Source organism: Hydra vulgaris, chromosome 07, assembly GCF_038396675.1.
Source record: "Hydra vulgaris chromosome 07, alternate assembly HydraT2T_AEP".
Classification (NCBI taxonomy): domain Eukaryota; kingdom Metazoa; phylum Cnidaria; class Hydrozoa; order Anthoathecata; family Hydridae; genus Hydra; species Hydra vulgaris.
This window is the reverse complement of record NC_088926.1, coordinates 36426244-36432528: the sequence shown is the minus strand read 5'-3', so window position 1 is coordinate 36432528 and position 6285 is coordinate 36426244. Positions and strand designations below refer to the sequence as shown.

Here is a 6285-nt window from a genome sequence, read left to right as displayed (position 1 = left end):
TTAGAAATTTTAGAAGGTTAAAAAAGAACTTAAAGTTAAAAAAAGAAGAAATTGAAGATAAAGTTAAAACATAAAATAACAAATAAAAAATTACAAATCTGTACATATTCGTAATTTATTTCACCAAATTTGTTTACAACCACTTCTGGAACAACCAGAACCACCTTATCCAATTTGTAGACATGAAATACATACAACTGAACAAGTTGACAGAAAACATATGTTTTCTCTCCATCGAATATTAGAAGAAGAGTGATTGAATGTGCTGAGCGAAACGACGATTTGGTGACTCTGGCGCAAACTTTAGGTGTCAAATATAAGACAGCATACAATTGGGTCCGCAGCGGAAATTTAAATTTTATTGGTAGAGGTGGTTTTAAACCAAAAAATTAATCGATGATCAATTTGAAGAAACACTAACATGGATTGAAAGTGACTGTCAGTTGACATTGGTGGCCATTAAAACAAGGATATTAGGACAATTTAATATTAGCCTCGGCACAACCACAATTAACAATTACCAGAAGACAGACTATTTTCATTTAAAAAAGTGCACAAACAGCCTACTACAATGAATAGTAATGAAAACAAACAAAAAAGCTGAATATGTTAGGAGCATTAACGAACACACCACAAATGGTCATCAGATAGTTTGGTTGGATGAAACAAATTTTAAACTTTTTTGTAGAAAAACGCAAGGGCGTGCCAAACAGGGGAAAAGAGCAATACTCAAAATACCTTCTTCAAAAGGTGTAAACATACATTTGATTGCAGCTATATCAACAACAAATGTCGTCACGATGGGAACTCGCAGAGGATCATTTAAAGCAGATTCTTGTAACGAGTGGATGTTGGCTTTGTTTAACCAGTGGGTTATTGAGAAAAAAATTATTTCAAGAATTGAATAATGCCTTCCGTAATAAAAGGCTTTAAAGGTTTTCAAATTTTAATAAGGTTTTCAAACTTTACCAACATAAAAAATTGGCGGAAATGTGGGAAGGAAAAAGTTAAAAAAGTCGCGCAACGTTTTGGAAAAAACAAAATCAAATTAAAAAGAATTATTTCGATTTTTGAATTAATTTTTTTCTTAATAACACCTTTGAATTAAATACTGATTGGCTGCGCATATAAAAATTATTAGATATACACCTTTTCAAGATGTAATTGAGAACTTGAAAGTTGTAATTAAGAAACGTAAGACGTAACTTCCCATTCCAACGTAAGACATTTGTTGTTGATATAGCTGCAATCAAATGTATGTTTACACCTTTTGAAGAAGGTATTTTGAGTATTGCTCTTTTCCCCTGTTTGGCACGCCCTTGCGTTTTTCTACAAAAAAGTTTAAAATTTGTTTCATCCAACCAAACTATCTGATGACCATTTGTGGTGTGTTCGTTAATGCTCCTAACATATTCAGCTTTTTTGTTTGTTTTCATTACTATTCATTGTAGTAGGCTGTTTGTGCACTTTTTTAAATGAAAATAGTCTGTCTTCTGGTAATTGTTAATTGTGGTTGTGCCGAGGCTAATATTAAATTGTCCTAATATCCTTGTTTTAATGGCCACCAATGTCAACTGACAGTCACTTTCAATCCATGTTAGTGTTTCTTCAAATTGATCATCGATTAATTTTTTGGTTTAAAACCACCTCTACCAATAAAATTTAAATTTCCGCTGCGGACCCAATTGTATGCTGTCTTATATTTGACACCTAAAGTTTGCGCCAGAGTCACCAAATCGTCGTTTCGCTCAGCACATTCAATCACTCTTCTTCTAATATTCGATGGAGAGAAAACATATGTTTTCTGTCAACTTGTTCAGTTGTATGTATTTCATGTCTACAAATTGGATAAGGTGGTTCTGGTTGTTCCAGAAGTGGTTGTAAACAAATTTGGTGAAATAAATTACGAATATGTACAGATTTGTAATTTTTTATTTGTTATTTTATGTTTTAACTTTATCTTCAATTTCTTCTTTTTTTAACTTTAAGTTCTTTTTTAACCTTCTAAAATTTCTAACCAAATTTTTTTTTTTTTTTAAACTTATTAATTTCACTCTTTTATGTAATATTGGAAGATGTAAAATTTAATTGTATTTTTTTTGTATTTCACAAAGGGGCTTGATGATAAGTCATTTTGACTTCTACTGCCCCAGTCAGCTTGTAATTATATATATTTGTTTAAATTTATAGATAACATTGTAAAATGTGTAAAATGACGAAATAAAAGGAAATTCTAAAAATGCTTGCACGGATTCAATTTAATAACAGACTTTCTATTCATAGCGTATTGACCAATAACACAACGATCTTTCAATTCCATTACTGTATTACTGTATTGCCGGTGCATACAAATGCTAAATTGAATATAATTAACTTATTAAAACGCATGTTCAAGAAGATCTTTTGTAATGACCTTTAAGCTTACATTGAATTCGCAATTACAAATAACGTATTCTCATTTACATATTGCGATTTCTTAATTACATGTTGTGTTTCTTAATTACATATTGCGACTTTTAAATTACATGTTGTATTTCTCAATCACATCTTACTTTTCTTAGTTACAACTTTCAAGTTCTCAATTACATCTTGAAAAGGTTTAGTTTTTGTTGGTTTTTCCATGTTTAAACAAACAATTTGGGGTGCCAGAAATAGCGTTAAAATAACTATGATATAATTTTCGAACTAACGCTAGAGTAATAAATCTAATTATAAAGTGTTTTAAATGCTATAGTTTAAAATTTTAACCGCTGATGAGTGAAAAAATGTTTGACTTATCGCGTTTCCCGTAACTTGAATTGTCCGTACTTTGTTTTATTAAATATAAAATATATACCCACAATTGTTTCTAAAAGCTAATGTTAAGAGTTGTAAAAATTTTTTGAAGGACATACTTACCTGACTGGGAAAAAAGTTCGATCCTGAAGGAACTTTTTCCAGAGTGAGGCTTGTGCATTGCACTTCGTACCGGCTGACCTCTGCGATTACCGCTAACGTCGGTAACTCGACAGTATAATTTCTGATAGCGGAAGCCTGCGTTCGCGCTCGCTTCCCATCTGATTATAAAATAAAAAGCTTAATGATTACCGACTGACTTTTTTTTTTTAATTCTTTTTTTAGGTGCTTAAAGAAGTCCTAACGGTCTTGTCACAGAGCACCGCGAAGTGCATTTAACCAGAAAGTTCACGCCTCTTTTCTTACCGTTACGCGAATATTGCCCAGAGCTCGTTTCCAACCTGGATCTCCTGCTTATGAAGCATGCACTCTAACCACTGCGCCACGGCCGCACTTGTGTTTTGTTATGCCAGTGCATTGCTTTGAAGGTGATGAATAATAAAAATTTTAAAGGTACAAATACTCTCATTTTTCCAAGTACCTTTACAATAGTATTATAAATATTAAAAAGTAGTTAGTAATTTTTAAAAAATTTATTTGCCTACCCATATTTATACAAAAAATTAGATCAAAAATGTGGACAATTCAAAACACAATAATACAAAGCTAATCAAGGAATCACAATAATTTTTTGTAGGTTTACTCTTCAACAAGAAATAATTTATTTGAACTAAAATGAAATTTGGAATCATAATAGATTATAAAATGTCATTGAATTATTACAAATGCACTAAAAAAAGAAAAAAACTAAATTGGGAATAACATACTATTAATTTGCAATACATACAGCTAATTATTTTAAAACTGCAGTTAAATGAATTTTACACGAGTGCTAAACATACTGTGAAAATTTCAAATAAATTAGATTTTTTTTATGAGATATTTGATTTTTACAAGTTACATAACCTTCCAAAAATTAAAAGTTCAAAAAAATGCAAAAGAAACTTGTAATATATAAAAAATCAGTATCATGTTTAAAACCCTTCGGATACATTTTTTCATTTTATGCTATTTAGTATTGTTATACATATAATGATGTTTCATTTTGTGTAACATATGTGTAAAAATTGTGTAACATATGTATTTCATATGTATAACAGTTGCGTAGCATATGTATTTCATATAACAGTATTGTTATACATATAATGATGTTTCATTTTGATTTTCTTTATCAGAGTATTTCTTTTTTTTTATAACTCTGAGAAACTTTCTTCTATTTTTTACTTTTTCACTTGATTTAATCTACACGCGCTTTGCACATAAAATATTTTGTTCATAAGACTTCGAGTGAACACCACAATTGCTGAAAGTCCAAATAAAAGTAAAACATTTTTAACACCACCTGTGTCATTCTTATAGTGTAAAATTGCTGAATAAATACTCATTTTAAAAGTTTGTTTACAAACATATTTTTTGAGCAACCAGACCAAAAACTATATGGCGATTTCAATTTTAGCCATACATCTTATGAGTCTATCGAGGTTAACGGCAGCATTGCAACTGTTTCTCACGTGAGTGGTGAGCGTCAAGGCGAAATCAGGTTATAGAAGTGCTTTGATGAATGTCACTTAACTCAGCTTATCACATTCTAACCTACCGTAGTAGTCGACACGTCGAGCCTACTAGCACACTCGATCTTATTATAACAAATGAGCCAGACCGTGTAATCTTCATTAAACAAGGCAATTCTCTTAGTGACACTCCAATGGGCTAAGCACACTGCTTCATCGAAGATCAATTTGCGGTTGCATGCCTCAATAACTCGCCTACTTTGCCGCTAAAACCTCAACTCATTTGGAGTCGAGCAAACTACGCAGCAATATCAGCACATATTGCAACTGTTAAATGGGAAACAGTACTCACTGGACTAAATGCAAACGATGATTACCAGCTTCTAGCAAACGTGTACAATGAATAACCTACACATTCCGTCAACTACAACTCCCTTTACAGAAAAACCGGAGCAATGGGTAATACCAGAACTTATTGAGGCGGTCAAAGCTAAACGCAGCTCTTGGGCCAAGCACATTAATGCAGGTCGAGATACGCACAAATTTCTCAAAATACTGCATCGCACTGCCTTCAAAAAAGTTAAAAAAATGGTCAAAGCTGGTATGCAGAAGTACGAAGAGCTACTCGTCAGGGATTCCGAAAGCAACCCTAAACGCTTACATGCATATGTAAGAAGCAAGCAGAGTGTCAGTAACAACATTACATCGCTTGAAACAGTCAATAGCAACATCACAACCGATACTGGCAATATATGCGCATCGTTAAATAACTTTTTTTAATCAGTCTTTGTTTTAGAGCCCGAAGGTTCAATGTCAGGCTTTAAAAGTTGTGCAGAAGCAGTTTGTGTCATCGATCAGCAAGTTTCTCTTTCGATATAGTACAAAATTGCCTAAACAACCTTGGTGAAAGAAAATTAACCGGCTACGATGGCTTACATCCACGGGTCCTTAGTAAATGTTCAGCTACCTTTGCCAAGCCTCCTTCGCTCATCTGTAAGGGCTCGTTTGCAACTGGTGTAGTTCCTGACTTGTGGAAAAAATCGAACGTAACACCTATTTTCATGAAGGGGAGTAGGCTAAAACCATCCAACTACCAGCTAGTCTCGCTCACCTCTATACCTTGCAAAATTATGGAAAGTATTTTACAAAAAAGATTATTGGAACACTGCGTTGCTAATGGTCTAATTTCTCCAAACTAGCATGGCTTTGTTTATTGTAAGGGATGCGTATCAAACCTTTTAGAAACTAGGGACATCATGACGGAAGCAACTAACTGCAGACACGCAGTAGACGTCATTTTCGCAGATTTTGCATAGGCGTTCGATAAAGTACCACATAAACGCCTTCTTTATAAGCTGAGAGCGTACGGTATTCAAGGCGCTCTCGTTGACTGGATCGCAGATTGACTAAGCAATCGATGTCAGCGAGTGGTAATAAACGCCATTACTTCTGAATAGAAAGCAGTCACTAGAGGAGTGCCTCAAATCTCGGTCTTGGGCCCATTGCTATTCGTAATCTTTTTAAACAACCTGCCGGACAGAATTACTCATCATATGAAACTGTTTGCCGACGACAGCAAAATAATAGTGATAATTAAAGTCGGACAACATCACTCTCCAAGATGACGTTGACATAGCAGTGGAATGGTCACATATTTGGCTCTTGCATTTCAACGTTGAGGAACGCAAAGTAATGCATGTTGGGCGAGGATGTAGCAAGTCAACGTACAAATACTCAACGTCTAACGTCAACGGCACCCGTCGTCCTCTCGAAAAAACCGCAGTCGAAAGAGACCTTGGTGTGATGGTCTCAAAAAGCTTTATCGTCAGACCGCAAATAGAGTCAGCCGCATCAGTAGCAAATAGAATGCTAGGGCGAC

The 6285-nt window shown here is 33.9% G+C and overlaps 1 non-coding gene across 1 annotated transcript; it reads left to right on the top strand.

The window, feature by feature from the left end:
- The first annotated feature begins 2890 nt into the window (after positions 1 to 2890).
- LOC124806834 (U1 spliceosomal RNA) lies at positions 2891 to 3054 on the top strand. Its single transcript, XR_010639794.1, has one exon. It is a non-coding gene; the product is annotated as a U1 spliceosomal RNA (small nuclear RNA).
- The last annotated feature ends 3231 nt before the right edge of the window (positions 3055 to 6285 follow it).